The sequence below is a fragment of the Furipterus horrens genome, unplaced genomic scaffold, assembly GCF_987537825.1.
Source record: "Furipterus horrens unplaced genomic scaffold, mFurHor1.1.pri manual_scaffold_5, whole genome shotgun sequence".
In the NCBI taxonomy this organism is placed as follows: Eukaryota; Metazoa; Chordata; class Mammalia; order Chiroptera; family Furipteridae; genus Furipterus; species Furipterus horrens.
This window is the reverse complement of record NW_028327175.1, coordinates 203,205,541-203,223,106: the sequence shown is the minus strand read 5'-3', so window position 1 is coordinate 203,223,106 and position 17,566 is coordinate 203,205,541. Positions and strand designations below refer to the sequence as shown.

At 52.1% G+C, this 17,566-nt stretch overlaps 1 long non-coding RNA gene across 1 annotated transcript; it reads right to left on the bottom strand.

Annotated features, from left to right (window-relative positions):
- Window positions 1–550: 550 nt before the first annotated feature.
- Window positions 551–12,976, bottom strand: LOC150010830 (uncharacterized). Its single transcript, XR_016511427.1, has 2 exons — window positions 12,909–12,976; window positions 551–925 (listed from the first exon to the last, which is right to left on the bottom strand). It is a non-coding gene; the product is annotated as an uncharacterized LOC150010830 (long non-coding RNA).
- Between the last annotated feature and the right edge of the window lie 4,590 nt (window positions 12,977–17,566).

The window sequence follows — 17,566 nt, the reverse complement described above, 5'->3', positions numbered from 1 at the left end:
ACCCGGCTACCCTGAGGGATGTGCCACCTGGGTCAGAGGAACAGACAAACGCATTGTAGGTAAGGGGAAAGGTAAACTCGAGTTCTCTCTCGGGAGTAGAGGGGGAGAGGGAAATGGGATCTGAGGGATCCAGAGGTGCTCAGAAGCACTGATGACCGATTACTGTAGCGGGTGCAGGGCTTGCACTGTAAACGGGCCTTTCACGTGTTTTCGGAGCGGTTTGCGTGAACGCGTGTGTGTATACATGTGCACGCACACACTTCCGGTCCTAGGAAGAGCCATCGATGTCGATGGCTGGCAACAGGTACAAGAATGTGATTCCCACAGAGGCCGAGGGCCACGGGTTCTCCAAGACAGTAGGGACACAGCAAGGGAGGCCTTCAGGGCACAAGTCCCATCTTTCCCTGCTTATGACACTCGCACCCACCAACTTTAGCCTCTTGTGTCCCGGCACCTCCAGGGCTGCCCCAGGACACTGAAGCATGAAGGATCACAGACCCACTAACCCCGGTGAACAACAGTGACTGCTACAGACAATTCTCCTTCACCGTTTCCATTCTTACCGAGTTTTATTCCCAGAAAAGGGGGGAGGGGGGTAGAAAGGCCCATGAAGAGCAGTCACCGCTCAACTTACAGAAAGGCGAGGCCCCGATCAGAGGCTACCATCCCTCTTTCCCACCGTCCGGGTTCAAAAGCCAACACGTGCTCACTGTGGAAGAGGGCGGCTGAAATGGGGCTCAAAAGATTTATAAGACCCCCAATTCTGTCTTCCATGTATCCTTTTCTTTTTGTTCTTTTTCTTTCTTCTCACGCTCAGCCTTAGCTTCTTCTTCCTCGTGTCTTCTGATCAGCTGTTCCAGTTCCTTCTGTCCGAGGACTCCGATGACCGTCTTTCCATTCTCTCTGGTCGGCGTGGCAATTTCCACTGGGGGCAAACACACACACGCACGGCTGCGTTATAGCAATCACAGGTGCTAAAGTTGTTGCAGCTACCTTAAAATACCGTTTACATTCATCGCCGTTGCAAAATCACGTTAGGTACCTATCGCTAGGTTTTACAGCAACACAGAAATACTCACGGCGCCGTTATTGCCAATGCGTGCGGCCTTCCATCCCCCGTAATTTCCGCTTGGGTCGCTCCGATAGAGCTGAAAGCCGTAACGCTTATCCCAGCCAATGGACAGCAGCGAGACGCCAAAGGCACGTTTTTCCCTTTAACCAAGAAAAGAGGACCGTCAAGCACATCAGCCGCCCAAAGGCAGTATCGGTACAGTCACTCGAGCTCCCCGAACGTAGCTGAAGCACCTTTCTTGTGAAGCTGAGCATTCGTAAGTGGCTCTGTTCTGGCCACCACAGACTAAGGCCCACCAAAACGTCCACTTGCTTCCGGGAGATGGGCACAGCCAGGAGACGGAGTTAAGACCCGGAGGGCCGCTACTCCGTGCTGAGTTTAATTATTAGGTAAGAAAAGCAATCGGTTTCCAGATTTAAAAAGGCTATTTCTGCCTCTCGATGGTCTGTTAATAAAACATATGATAATACATATCGCAGAAACCACGAAGCGCAAATGTACAAAAAGTTTTTCACTTACTTTTCAATTTCTTTTTACCATCTCATAAAAAAATTATTACCTAGAAAATGTTTCCCCTTTCTGGAATAAATATGCCCCAGATTTCCTACCTCCAAACTGCGCGTACGCTTGTTTGATATCACAGAGCGCTGTCACCAACTGCTCACGAGGAATTGGCTCCCGATACTGTAATAAATAAATACCTAGGATGAAAACACTGGCATAGTCATCATTTTTTCCTAAGACACAAAAATCTAAGCAAAACATATTCTGGACATAAACCTGCGCCATGGGGGGACATTGACAGTCACCTGTCATTTGAAAGGGGAGCAGGGGAATGTCAACATCCTAACAATCTTATGACCATAGCATTTTATAAGTTCGGGTTAGAAAAAAGAAGCAATTTTCAATTAATAAATCTGCGATGACTCTCATCTTGGCAAAAACGAGTTCTCCTTAGAGATATCAAGCAAACTGAATTATAGATCGTCAGTCACACTCTCTCTGACCATACCTTTGGGCAATGAGCCTCAGTTCGTTGGTCAGAATGTTAGCGTCAGAAGTTACGCCGGCCACGGTGCAAGCCATGCCCCTGGAGGAAGAAAAAAAAAATGTATTCATGTGTCTGTAAGCAGAGCAGGTGTCTGAGAGGGCCTTTAAGAAGTATTTGCAAAGCCCCAAGTTCCATGATAAGTTTACCATGCTCGCGTCAATGCTCTGGTTTTCTTCTGAACAGACAGAAACTACAGAAGGTTTATCTTTGCGGGACAAACCTGACGTCGTTTATGACATGAAAGATGCACAGCGCCCCCTCCAGTTCTTCGATAGGCGTATTCAGCGCCACGACGCCGAACAGGGCGAGAGAAGGAGCACTAGGAAGCTAAAGCAAGTCCCGAGAGGGTCCAGAAGCAAGACAGAGGTTTTGCCAGAGGGGAAGAAAAACTACCCCCACTCCTGGGTCATCGGTATTCTCACCTCCAAAGGCCTGGCTGGCCGGGGCGGAGGGAGGGGGCTCAGGGGCTAGGCTCCCAGGAAAGGCGCCTTTCCTTTCTTTGCTGCCGCTCCCCGAGGGCTGCGCCGGCTCCCCTAGAGCTGGCACCCTCTGTCACCTGCTGTCACTACACCTCCGCAAGCCTGCCGGCTGCCGAGCGGCCCGTGGCCCGGCGGTGACTCTGGAGGGATGACGCTTCCTTGGACACGCATCCAAAGGCCCTAGAACCGGCACCCGCCTCGTCCCCCACTCAGGGGGGAAGTCTCTGACAGGCAAACCCAGTGCCCCGCAGGCTAGGAGTCCCGCACGCCCAACGACGCGAAACTGACGGGGCTCATCTAAACTGTTCCCAGACCTCCAGGGGTAGGATTCGGGACACTTCCACACAATTCCCGAGTAGCCGTTCTGAACACTCGGGGAGCCTGCCACGTGTCAGACCCTGCGCTAGTGTATTTCACTCGTTTTACTCTAGTTCATTAAACGGCCACCACCACTCGAGGCGGCACCGAAGCCCAGAGAAGGAAAGCAACGGGTGCGAGGCCACACAGACTTAACCCAGATCTGCACACCTACCACGCCTGTACTCCGAACGGTATAGAATAGTTTCTCCACCTAGGGCTTGGCCCTGCACGTCAAAATAATAACGCATCGTCCTAAGCCTCAAGGAAGTTTCAAATAAGAATCAAAAGTGTCCACCAGTAAAGGCACAATAACAAGCGTTCGCTTCAAGTTTACTACGGCACACGGGCCAACCCTCCCGAAATACGTGAGATCCTACGTATGTGAGCACATGAGATATTGAAACCCTCTCCCCCCTGTGAGCTCACTTACTCATCATCGAGCTTATAAATTTTTTCAGGGACAACAACTTCATCAAGCAGCTTGTGGATGTTGTGTCGCTCTGCTGCAAGCCAAACACCGTCGTTCGCTAAAGTTCCCGGACAGGTGCCCGCACGTCCGATGGCCTCCATGGCGTATTCAACCTGGTACAAGCGACCTGCAAAACACAAGCGGTGAGAAACCGAGACTCCCTTCTGGGTGCTTGGACCACTGGGCCAAGAGAGTCAGCGGGAACCCTGACAGGCTCTACCCTCGAGTCCCTCTCTCGTTCTCTCGTGCTGCGTGTGATCGACCTGGTGACCATAATGACATCAAAACACAAGAGAGCATGAACTATACAAAAAGTGTCTTGACTTCCGCCCCCCCACCCCCACCCCCCCAAAAGTCAAGCACTTAAAAATACTTTTGAGACAGATTCTACAATTCCTATTTTGCCTCCTGGAGAAAATATAGTGGTCCTGGAGTCATAGCTTCGAGACCGCAAAGGAAAATATATACCCATGACTCCCGTCCACTGAAAGTAACTCCTGCATAAAACACATCCTGGCACCCAGAGTCCAGTGTGTAGCAGGGAACCGATCATTTCTTCCCACTCCCATTTTCTCACGCAGGTCTGTAAGCTGAGTACCAGACCCTTTGTCAGGCGATAGCTTACGGACGTGTGCGGAACTTACCGTGTGTTCTGAACTTTACGGCTCCTGTCAAAAGAAAGTAAGGTAAGATCCTTACTAAAACGAAAGTTACAACTGAAAAAGCATTTCCACGGCTTAAAACCGTTCCGTCCACCCCCTTCTTTGGCCGAGGTGAGGGACGCAAACACGATTTGACACAGGTGGAGACCGAGGCACCGGGGCTGGAGGGGAAAATCGAAAAAGCCCTTTTTTGGAAAAAAACCAACGCAGAAAAGGAGCCCAAATGAGACACGGTAGAGGCAGAAAGAGGGATGAGACCCTGCAGGTCCAAGAGGAAGAACTGGGGAAGGAGAAAGAACAGGGCGTCCAGGCGGAGCAGGAAGCTTCAGCAGAAAACACTGAGTCAGACGCCTCACGGCCAAGAGACAAACGGCCGAAGCTCAAAAAAAAAAAAGAATCGCAGCCGCTCGAAAGCTAAGCCAGTATCCCGACCACGGAGTCCAGGAGGACGGACACGTGAAGAGGGGCAGAGGCTTCTCCCGGGAGGGCTGGGGTCCTGCATGCGGAAGGAGGCGGGGGGTTGGGGGTAGGGGCGTGGGGCGACCTCGGCCCCAGAGCACATTTCCCAAATAGCGGAACACCAGACGAAGGCCGCAGGACCGGCGCGCCCAGACGAGATTTCTTAAAGGTGGGCCGGGGCCTCGGGGCCTGCCTGGCACTTTGGGAGGCGGTGACCTGCGACCAGGCCGCCGGAGAGTCCTCATCCCCATGCCCCACGCCGGCGCAGCCGGCACCCCCGCGGCGCCCGAAAGGCAGGTACTAACCGGAGAAGAAAAACTAGAATCGAGGGCTACACGAAGGGCCTCACGCCACAGGAAGAACCCACTATCGCCCCACCGAGTGTCCGCTGCCCATGTGGCCCACGCGCGTGCGCAGAACGATCTCGCGGGGTGGGGGGGAATGGGGCGGGGAGAACGGGCCGAAGATACGGAAGTCCTCCGGGGCGGCGGGGCCGAGGACAAGGAAGCCCTTCGGGGGCGGAGACAAGGTGGCGGAAGACTCCCGGAAGCGGGGCGAGGCCGAACACCGGGAAGTCCTTTGGGGTGGGACCAAAGTGGCGGAAGCGTGGCGGAAGTGCAGCGGAAGGCCAGACCTCCCCGGAGGCGGCTTCTAAGCCCTCCGGGGGCGGGGACCAGGTGCCGGCGGCCTATCGGAAGCGGGACGGGGGTGGTGCAAGACCTCCCTCCACATCTTTCCAAACAGTACATTTCACTTACAGCGAGTTTACGCGGCGACACATTCAGCAGGCTATTTATATCGCCCTGCTTTTCTCTCCGCCAGGCCGGTCATGTATCATGCTAAGTCCATCAACATTTCTTCTGAGAAGGAGCCAAGTCCATTTTTATTTCCTCTGGGAGATGCTGGGACTAGGTTCATTTGCATGCAGTTCATTTGCGTACGTCAAAAGTCCGGGTGGGCGTTCCAGCCGCCGCCAGGTTCTGATGCCAAAATCTTTGTCAAAGCCAAAATCTCCGAGTGGCCAGCCTGCCACTGCCTCTCTGACCCCATCTCCTGCACTCCTCCCCAGGGGTCACTCGCCTCTAGCCACACGGGCCTCCTCGCTGCTCCGCAAACACACCGGCACACGCCAGCCTCGGGGCCTTTGCACTCGCGACAGTTCCCCCGGCCTGACACACCCTCCCCGGGGTAGTCCCACGCCCGGCCGCTTCTCAGGGACACCTTTCCAGACCATCCTATTCAGACCCCGACACGCCCTGTCCTCCTTCCCAGTGTATTCTTCTCCAAGCTTACCAACACCCAAGGAGCCCAGGCACAGGCTTGAATCTCTGTGAAGCTGCTACGTAGAAAAAAATACCCAGGCCACAGCTAGAACGGCAGCTTCGTAAAGCTTGTACGTACACTCTGCGTCCCTAGAGTGACGCCGCCGCCGGGCGTCCCTATAGTCGCGGAGAGGACAGAAGAATAAATAGCTTAGCGGACGGCCCCCGAGCGATTTGACCTACAGAGGAGGATGGCATTGAATACAGAATGACATGCACACCTACCACACCCACTAACTGAGATATGGCGAGGCCAAACTGGATTTTTATCTTGTCATTCGTGGGTGTTCCACAGGACGAACCCATCTTTCGTCGCCTCGAAATAAATCCTTAAACAAGCTATCTTCATGTTTTGCAATAAAGAACGGTTCGGCTAATCCTGTCTAACAAATTTTTAAGTTAGCGTACTGGCTTCTCTCCTACAAATAACTTTTAAAAGTCCGTCATCATTAGTGAACCAAACTATTAGTTAGGCTATTATTAATAGTACTTTTAAGGTGAAATATTAATACAATTCTTTGTGATCAATAAGGAACACTCCGGTTCAGATATGTTTTTAAGTTAAATCAGAGGACTCTCATGGAAATAGGCAGAGTTCCCTAAGAAGCACTCGGTACTTAGTACAGACTTATTTAACTTCCGAGTAACAGAAGCCTTTAAATGACCAGTTAGGGGGTTGCTTGACACAAAATTTCAAACCTAGAAAACATGTATGGGAGTAAAATAAACGTATCAACGGTAGATGTAAAATAAACGTGCTTTAATTTACATGTTTTTAGAAAAGATTTTATTGATGTATTTTTAGACGGGAAGTGGGGAGAAACAGAGGGGGAGAAACATCAGTGTGTGGTCACTTCTCATGCACCCACACTGACTGGGGACCTGGCCTGCAACCCAGGCCTGTGCCCTGACTGGGAATCGAACCAGCAACCCTTTAGTTCACTCAACCCACGGAGCCACACCAGCCAGACATACATGATTTTAATATACAAAGATATACGAAGTACATAGTAGGTGCTCACTTTGTTGAATGCATACACGAATGAATACACGAGTCCATACCATCTGACAATTCCCTTTTCTTTCCAATATTCGGAGTTTCATCGTCGGTCGCGAAACAACTTTCACCTAGTTGCAGAAATTTGCTATTAAGGACGATGAGGCATTAGCCTGCGCTTCTTAAAATTGGAGACCTAGTCTTACTCAGATTTGAGTATGAAGAGAGGGGATAACAGCACGCTGGTTAAGAACACAGGATTTTCAGGTGGACGGCTTGGGTTCCTTCCAGCCTCTAACACCTGCTGTCTGACCTGAAAGCAAGTTACCTCCTTCTCTGCATATCAGTTTTGCCTTCTGTAAAACTGACCACGGTGAGGATGAAATAAAACTGTGCATGGAAGTGCCAGCACGGGGTCATTCTGATTATTCCACAAATGACTACTAGAGTAATGGTAACCGATAGACCTCCAAAGACACAAATACACAGAAATATTGCAACAAAAGCAGTCACTGCCTGCAGAGCTACTGATTCTGCCTGAAACCTCCCGGAGGGCCACTAAAGGTCGTTTCCCTACAGATCATCCGAGGAATGGAACCTTGCAAAATACGAGGGAAGAGCTTGTCTGTGGAACTGGGCACTGTCTGCACAGTACAATGACAGTTCAATAAGAAGCTTTCCCAGAGTCTACACCCTTTAAAGCTAATAATGATAATTAGAAGAGCAACCTACTAATAGCGCACAGATGACATATTTAAAAAAAAAAAAGTGAAGGGGTTCAAGCAGTGACGCACACTAAAAACAGTATAAGAACAAAAATAAGAAGGTATTGGGCCGATAGTTAAAAATACAAACAACACGGGAGAAAAACTGGGACAACCGTAAAAGAACAACAATTTAAAACAAGACCAAAAAATTACCAATAACAGGAGACAAAGTAAACTGGATACATAAAAGGTATAAATAAGAAACATGACATTAACACTCTGAGAGACTTAAGTTTTGGCTGTACAAATTCAATTTTAACTTTGAATATCATTTCTCTAGTACTGTCTCAAATTTGGGGAGTTAGAAGAATGATTTACCTAAAAAATTTGGTGATTAAGGAAGGACAAAGGACTGCAAAGCTGAAAACCTTATTTTGAATACTTGGCACCACCACTCGTTTAGCTGTGAACCTGCACATGCCACAATATCCTAACCTACATCAATATGGATATCTATTGGCACAATGTCAATAATTGTTAAAAGTGTATGGCAAGAAATCTTCAAGTCATTATATTTGAATATTTTATGTATGTTTGAATTTTTTAATTCTAGAAAATTAATAAGAAAGGATAACTTCTGCTTTGCTGCCTCACTGTTGTGCAGAAAACATTAAATAAGCTATATTATCTTACTAAGGTAGTATCTAGGTAGTTTGCCATTCTTTTTTTTTTTTTACCCCCGCTACGACTACTCACACTTAGTGTGCTGGGACAGACGTGCGCTCTGCACAGTCTCCCGCTGGCCTTACTCCTCGCTTTCGGGGTTCCTACAGCCACCCCGAAAGAGCACTGGGCCTGATGATGGGGTACATACGAAGCGTTTCTGGAAATCTGTTAGCTCTTCTGAAGCTCCATCCAGGAAGGCTAAGTCTATTAAAGATAGAAGCCTGTTAACCCTAGGCTCATTAACGCTAAACCTATCAACCCTGAGCCTAGCCATCTAGCCCTATCCGTACAGTGGACTCGGTGAGCTTCCCTTAGCTGTAATTCCCAGAGTTCCCCACAGGAGGGCAGCACTGAGACAGACGGGAAGCCACAGCCGGCAAGCACACTGACAGGTTGATGGAAGAGTTCCTCTGGAGCGCACAGGAGCAGGTGAAGCGCGTTGAGTTCAGTGGACTTAAGTGGCTTCTTGGCAATCCCAGAGCCTGGCGTCCGAATCGAGAGGTGATGATTTTCACTTTCTAAAAAAGTCTGAGCACCATCAGATTAAGTAAATGTTGAGTTTACTATTGTAATTTGATACCGTAAACCTCTCCATAGAATTGCGGAGGACGTGTAAGACCTTCGGGAGCAGGATAGAGGACCCCGAAGTGCCAGTGCGGGGCAGGGAAGGGGACGCGGTAGTTCTAGTTCTTCGGGGGCGGGGACAGGGTGGCGGAAGACTCCCGGAAGCGGGGCGAGGCTGAACACCCGGAAGACCTTTGAAGAGGGACCAAAATGGCAGGCATACCGGAAGCAGGACAGGGTGCATAGACCTTCGGGGGTTAGGCATCGGCTGCGTGAGACCTTCTAGGGCTGGAACAAGACGGCGGGGTATGCCGGAAGCGGATGTCACCCGGAAGCCCTTTGGGGTGGGACCAGGAGGACGGAAGTGTCCCAGAAGTGTGACGGGTGGTCAGACTTCACGGAAGCGGCTTCTAAGTTCTCCAGGGGCAGGGACGAGGTGCCGAAACCCTATCGGAGGATGTATAAGACCTTCAGGAGCAGGACAGAGGACCCTGAAGTCCCACGGGGACAGGGAAGAGGACGCGGTAGTTCTTCGGAGGCGGGAACAGGGTGGCGGAAGACTCCCGGATGCGGGGCGAGGCCGAACACCCGGAAGACCTTCGGGGTGGGACCAAGATGGCGGGCCTACCGGAAGCGGGACAGGGTGCGTAGACCTTCAGGGGTTGTGCTTCGGTTGTGTGAGACCTTCAAGGGTGCGAACAAGATGGCGAAAGTGTCCCGGAAGTGTGGGAGAAGGTCAGATTTCCCGGAAGCGGCTTCTAAGTCCTCCAGGGGCGGGGACGAGGTGCCGGCAGCCTATCGGAAGCGGGGTGGAGGATGTGTAAGACCTTCGGGAGCAGGATAGAGGATCCCGAAGTCCCACGGGGACAGGGAAGAGGACGGGGTAGTTCTTCGGGGGCGGGACAGAGTGCAGAGAGGAGAGCATTCCAGAGAGGGTGAGGGACAGACAGAGGGCGGTACAGAGGGGGGGGTCCAGGACAGAGCATCAGCAACAAGGCAGTGGCGAGTTGCAGGTCAGAATGAAGAAAGTGGACTTTATTCTCAGGACAAGGGAAAGCAGGGGCTGATTCGGGTTTATATAGAAGATACTATGTGTGTGTGTGTGTGTGTGTGTGTGTGTGTGTAGCGGGGTGGAGGGGTGTCCTCTTAAAGCAAAAGAATACGACAGTCGTCGTCGGCAGCCGTCCGTCTCGAGAGACGATGGTGTAGCTTCTCAAGAGTCTATCTGCACCGCCGAGAATGGCTGTGCAGTCTGACTCGGGAGTGACATGGTAGTATCTGTCTCCCGTGTTGAATCAACATCTTGCGATGACGCTGAAGCTACAGAGCCTGGGCAGGGTGATATGGAGGGTCTGCTGTTGCCCATGCAGCAGACCCCCCCTCTCTTCGCAGCTTAAGGGTCCAAGGGAAAGACGGAGTCAATACAGCTTGGCTTCAGGTGCGCCGCAGGAGTTGCCGGTGTTGACTACAATGTCAAACCGCCTTAGGGACTCCGGCTCCGGATTTTCTGTCGGGGTTTACTCCCTTAGCCTTTCCCCTGAAGAGGTATGCCGCAAGGCAGCGGAGGTTTTTTGGAGTCAGAGTTTTCCTTCTCAGTACAAATGCAAAATTGGGTATCAAATTGAAAATCAGAATGAGAAACCTCACCAAATCACCGCAGTGGTTCGATGAGCTGACATACCCCTAAGGCATCCCCCGGCGTTTCCGGCATCACGAGACCTGAATCCCCAGAGGGTAACTGCACACACCTTAAGGATGAAGTTTGCCACAGGCGAGCTTCTGACTTGGCCCATGTCAGGCCCTGTTCCTCTCCCACTGTCCGCGAACTTCCAACGATGGTGACAACTTCTGTTCCTATGCCTTCCTGTCACTATACTGGGTATGCAGGCTCAGCGGGTGGGTGAGGAACACGTCCGGAGATCCATTTCGACCCTGAGGTGAGTAACAATAACCTCACTACACATGGAAGTATCTGCAAACGAGTATGTTCCGCTGCAGAAACAGACAGTAGCGCTTATTAATTGCAGGTAAAAGACCTTACTTTTGCAGACTTTACAAAAAGCACGAGCACAGAACACATTGTGAGGGTCCCTTCCCAGGCCTCAGAAGTGAGGGGTCTTGAAGCTTAAGCTTCACCCACTTCGCAGCAGATCTGTGAAATTCTCGGAAGGGGAACCGACGGAAGGGTTAAATGTGCTCTGAGGAGAGCTGGAGGGGACAAGTGTGAGAGGCTGGCACTGGGGCGGTGGCCCTGGAGCCTTCCTGGGCTGAGACCAGGTGCCCCCCCCGCCCCCCCAGGCTGCTTCACTGGTAGGGAAGCACTCAAGGTGATTCTAACATGCAGCAAATGGAGCCTCAAACATTTGTGCAGAGCTTGTTAAAACAGACGTCTGGGCTCTACTCCAAGATTTTTCTTCATTCTGTGGGTCTGGGACGGGACACCAGAATCTGCACGGCTGTGGATTCGGCGCCGCTGCAGGTGAGAACGCCCCGCAGCGCCACGGTCAGAGGCCTCGAAGGAAGCAGCAGCAAACCTAAGCGGAGCCCCCCCCCAGCCAAGACCGACTGCTCTCGTCTGCGGCCCCTTTTCCTCTGTGGCCATAATCTCTCCTGCACGGGACCTGCCACGCGCCTGCCGTGGGCCTGCCGCGGCATCCGCGGCCGTCTTCCCTCCACCCATCTGGTCTGGGTTGGCTCAGCCCACGGTCGTTCTTAAACCAACCGCTGGAGACGGAGAGAGGGCACACCTGGCTACCCCCAGGGATGTGCCACCTGGGGCAGAGGAACAGACAAACGCATTGTTAAGAACCGTAGGTAAGGGGAAAGGTGAACTCGAGTTCTCTCTCGGGAGTAGAGGGGGAGAGGGAAATGGGATCTGAGGGATCCAGAGGTGCTCAGAAGCACTGATGACTGATTACTGTAGCGGGTGCAGGGCTTGCACTGTAAACGGGCCTTTCACGTTTTATCGGAGCGGTTTGTGTGAACACGTATGTGTATACATGTGCACGCACACACTTCCGGTCCTAGGAAGAGCCATCGATATCAACGGCTGGCAACGGGTACAAGAATGTGATTCCCACAGAGGCCGAGGGCCACGGGTTCTCCAAGACGGTATGGACACAGCAAGGGAGGCCTTCAGGGCACAAGTCCCATCTTTCCCTGCTGATGACACTCGCACCCACCAACTTTAGCCTCTTGTGTCCCGGCACCTCCAGGGCTGCCCCGGGACACTGAAGCATGAAGGATCACAGACCCACTAATCCCGGTGAACAACAGTGACTGCTACAGACAATTCTCCTTCGCCGTTTCCATTCTTACCAAGTTTTATTCCCAGAAAAGGGGGGAGGGGGGTAGAAAGGCCCATGAAGAGCAGTCACCGCTCAACTTACAGAAAGACGAGGGCCCGATCAGAGGCTACCATCCCTCTTTCCCACCGTCCAGGTTCAAAAGCCAACACGTGCTCACTGTGGAAGAGGGCGGCTGAAATGGGGCTCAAAAGATTTATAAAACCCCCAATTCTGTCTTCCATTTATCCTTTTCTTTTTGTTCTTTTTCTTTCTTCTCACGCTCAGCCTTAGCTTCTTCTTCCTCGTGTTTTTTGATCAGCTGTTCCACTTCCTTCTGTCCGAGGACTCCGATGACCGTCTTTCCATTCTCTCTGGTTGGCGTGGCAATTTCCACTGGGGGAAAACACACACACGCACGGCTGCATTACGGGGCGCACTCGGCACGCACAGGCGACCTGTTCAACCCCCCCCCCCCTTGTTGGCCTTCGCTCACCACCCCTTCGTGTTTTGTGCTTCATATGATTCACGGATACTTTTATTCACGTTTTTGCGTCAACAATCTTTCTTCTCCTCACCCATTCCAATCTTCTAAGCTGCTGTTTTGTCCCTTCCTTAGAAAAAGTCCCACGAGCCAAGTGCCCGAGCCAACCCGCTGTAAGCTGTGCTGACCAGAAGGAACCGCAATTTCCTCGTAGGAACCTCTCCGACACGGTCCAGGAAACTGACCGAATCAGAGGAGGGGACATAACCTACCCTTTTCAGCAGAGAGCTTGCTCACGTCCATGGTCTTGTCGAGGACTTTGACAGCTAAAGCAAGTGCTGACTTCTTTGTAGTCTTGTTTTAACATAGACACAGCTGCCTACGAAGCAGAAATAATCATCAAAAAGAACGTCCTTTAAATGTCTGCATTTTTCAGGAACGTGGACTGGGCAGAAGACTGATGCCTGAATTATTATTAGCATGTAACCAATGTAAGCAATTATGCTGGGGGGCAGGGGGACATGGGATGGGGTGGAGGGGGAGTGTCGACACTCTGTGAATGGAATCTTTAACCCGGGGCCTCAGACCTCCAAGACTTTGTGATAGAATTCAAGGGGATTATCAACCAGGATATGAAAAAAACTGTATCTTATTTCAACAACTTGCCTTTGAAAATTACTATTTCCTTTTGTTACAAACGTAGGCAATAAACCCCAGTGGTATTAGCAGAACCTGCGACTGCATCACCAATAGCAATCACAGGTGCTAAAGTTGTTGCAGCTATCTTAAAATACCGTTTACATTCATCGCCGTTGCAAAATCACGTTAGGTACCTATTGCTAGGTTTTACAGCAACACAAATACTCACGGCGCTGTTATTTCCAATGCATGCGGCCTTCCATACCCCGTAATTTCCGCTTGGGTTGCTCTGATAGAGCTGAAAGCCGTAACCCTAACCCTAACCTAACCCTAAACCCTAACCCCTAACCCGACCCTGACCCTGACCTGACCCTGACCCGACCCCAACCCCAGGCACTGTAGGGCAGTGGGGTTGTCAGTGGGAGTTCACCTCCCAGGCTGGCGGGTGGGCGGCTCCTTAGGGTCTCCTGCTTCACCTGTCTTGGAAGCCAGGCCACCCACCGCCATGCCACTGAGCAGGGCCTCTGGATCTTGGGGTGTCTACTAGAGCCTGCTAGGACACTTGGGAAAGTCTGTGACACAGACACAGGAAGCCTGACCCTTGGGGAGGCCCAGGGTCCTTAAAGATTCCCAGGAGGCATGGTTTGCCCCTAGAGGGTATTCCCTGTGAGGAGCAGTCATGAAGGCTGGAGTGGCCTGGGTTGTGTGTGCACAGGTGTTTGGGCATGTGGCGTGTGGGCACAGGATGGGGCCCCTGGGCCGTGGGGAGCCTGTCTCAACTACTGCAGGGCTGTTGTGAAGTGGACCCTGGGGCTCCTGCCAGATGGTGCCCAGCTCGCCAGGGCTGGGAAGCTGCCTGGTGGTTGGCCGGCACCTGACCTCTGTGCCACCACCGGGGGCCTGACTCTGAGGGAGTCTGTGGGTGGCCTCAGCCGAGGTCTCCCCCTCAGGACTCCCAGGACACCCCTCCTGGTCTTCATGCTGGAGGCCTGTTGCCCAGCCCTGTGGTCACAGAGCACACTGAGCCAGTGTGTGTGTGCTGGGAGAGGGTGAGTGCTGGCTCTCCGGAGGGTGAGTGCTGGGGGAGGGTGAGTGCTGGCTCGCAGGAGGGTGACTGCTGGGGGAGGCTGAGTGCTGGCTGGGGGAGGGTGAGTGCTGGGGGAGGGTGAGTGCTGGCTCGCAGGAGGGTGACTGCTGGGGGAGGGTGAGTGCTGGGGGAGGGTGAGTGCTGTGCGCTCTTGGGAGGCTGAGTGCCGGCTCCCCTGAGGGTGAGTGCGCGCCCAGGAGGGTGAGTGCTGCGCGCTCGCGGGAGGGTGAGTGCCAGCTTGCCGGAGGGTGAGAGTGCGCTCCGCAGAGTGTGAGTATGCACTCCCCGGAGTGTGAGTGTGAGTGCGCACTCCCGGGAGTGTGAGTGTGAGTGCGCACTCCCCGGAGTGTGAGTATGAGTGCACACTCCCCGGAGTGTGAGTGCGCGCCCAGGAGGGTGAGTGCTGCGCACTCCCGGGACAGTGAGAGTGCGCTCCTCAGACTGAGTGCATGCTCCCCAGAGTGTGTGAATGCACACTCCCCGGAGTGTGAGTGTAAGTGCGCACTCCCCGGAGTGTGAGTGTGAGTGCGCACTCCCCGGAGTGTGAGTGCGCGCCCAGGAGGGTGAGTGCTGCGCACTCCCGGGACAGTGAGAGTGCGCTCCTCAGACTGTGAGTGCATGCTCCCCGGAGTGTGTGAGTGCGCACTCCCCGGAGTGTGAGTGTGAGTGCCCACTCCCCAGAGTGTGAGAGTGCGCTCCTCAGACTGAGTGCATGCTCCCCAGAGTGTGTGAGTGCACACTCCCCAGAGTGTGAGTGTGAGTGCGCACTCCCCGGAGTGTGAGTGTCAGTGCGCACTCCCCGGAGTGTGAGTGCGCGCCCAGGAGGGTGAGTGCTGCGCACTCGCGGGAGCGTGAGTGCCAGCTCGCCGGAGGGTGAGTGCTGCGCACTCCCGGGATGCCGAGAGTGCGCTCCTCAGACTGTGAGTGCATGCTCCCCGGAGTGTGTGAGTGCGCACTCCCCGGAGTGTGAGTGTGAGTGCGCACTCCCGGGAGTGTGAGTGCGCGCCCGGGAAGGTGAGTGCTGCGGTGAGTGCTGCGCGCTCGCGGGAGGTTGAGAGCGCGCTCTCCGGAGGGTGACCTGGTCACCGTAACTCAGAGATCTGCTCAGCGGTAGAGGTAGCTGCAGACCTAGTAAGCAAGACTTAGCTACCTAGTATCAGGAACCGAGTTCCGTGGTGGTTACCTTATTAGCAATACCAGGCTTCCTGGTGACCAATGCCAGGATACAGGCTGACAAGGAATTACCTGTAGTTCCCACAGTTGTCCACCAGATGGCAGCACTGAGACAGACAGTGTGCAGTAGTGGGCAGCAGCGCTGTCCACTGATGTGCGCTGAAGAGTTCCCCTGGTGCATGCAGCAGCAGGCCACACAGGTGTGGCTCAGCGGAGTAAGTGGCCGCCCGGTAACCCGAGAGCCTGGTGTTTGAGTACGGGGCTTGCCCTAAGTGCTCTTTTTGCCTCAGCGTGAAGAGAAGGAACAGAAGGAAAGGAAGGCTATTGCTGGAATGTCCCCTCATCTTTCATCACCACATAATTCTTTTGAAATCAGGAACAGCCGTTTACTGAGTATTTGTTACAGAAACAGAGGAGTCCAAAAACAAACCCCACAGTTTGCGGCTGGGAGATAGGGAAAATGAAGCAGCTTTCAGAATGTCTCCACACGCCTGAGGCTGGTGGCTGGTGTCTTTCATTATGCAAAATTGCTTGGATGCTTTTAAGGCCTCAGGTGGGTGGGCCTTACTGTTATATGAGATGTTAAAGGGACTGGTTTAAAAAAACAGAAGCTAGGGAGATGAAACAAAGGCAAACTAAATAGGCAACGAGAGTGGAAAAGGAACTGTGGGTACGGGAAGCATATTGGGGGGAGGTCAACAGGGAGGGGGAATGGGGAAAGGGAGGGAGATGATATAGGAATTGGAGATCAAGGTAGGAGGGAATGGAATAGACGGAGAGAGGTTGGGAGGAACTGTATGCACAACTAATGGACATAATCTAAAAGGGGGGGACAACTGGAGGGAGGGGGGCCACCGGGTGGAGGGGAGCAGAGGGAAGGGAAATTGGCACAAATGTAATATTTTAATCAATAAAACACATTAAATCTGAAAAAAAAATATGGCAATTTGAAATTTTGAGCATCATTTTCACTAGAGTCTAGATATGTTTCTGCCAACTATTTGTTTACTCTCTTCCCAATGCCCCTTACTCTCACTATCATAAAGAAACCTGAAATAAAAGAGCCTAAGGCATCGATTTGGTCTTGAATTCAGTATCCATACAGGCCCTTTCTTCTCCCTCTGATATCCACACTCCTCCGGTATTTCCAGGGGCTGTTGAAGTGTTACTTAGATTCATACATGTGGAAATATATCAAAGCCCTTAAAATTAAATAAATGCATCTTATCTTTTAATATGTGACTCTCACATTGAAGGCAATCTCCAGACCACCATTAAGCAATGAATCTAGTTTGAAGGAATTGTCCACAACGACTAGTTTGCTGACTGCGAGTGGCTCAGAGCACGCCCAGAAACCCGTGGCCCCTCCTGGACAAGCAAGGACCTCTGGAGAGCGCTCTAGACGAAAATTGGGTAAGATAGAATCACTTGGACACTACAGCTCCTCTAAGTCCTCTGGAATGGATGATAAGTATGGCCTAGGTGTGTGGGGCAAACTTGGGATAGTCCTGGGTTTAAGCTGGATGAAGCTGACACTGAAGTCAGCACTGGAGCTTTGGGCTGATCTTATAAATTCTCTTAGCTCCTGAATGCTGATGTGTAAAGTCAAGATAAGGACACATCATTCATATGTTGTTTGAAAGCATTACATTAAATTTAAAACTATTGACATGTGTGAGTTGTCCAATAAACCCACCTGTGATAATAGCGACCCGACCGTACATCCCTGGTGTAGTATGCTCAGGCCTTTGCTTAATGCTGACATGTAATGTGCCCTCAATCAATATTTTATAACCGAGTGAAGGTTAGGAAGTTACACCTGATCATGGGATGATCTAGAAACTGACATTGAATCCTCCATCTCTAGTCACTGTGGACTCTTAGTCTCTCTGAACCAGTAGTGAATGGAGGGAAATACCAGAGTACGTAGAAAGAACGGGTGATGCTTTCAGGGGAGGAGATTGTGTGCTTTCTGACAAAACAGAGACTGACACTCCAGACCCCACCAACCTAGCTCGCCTGCTCTTCTTC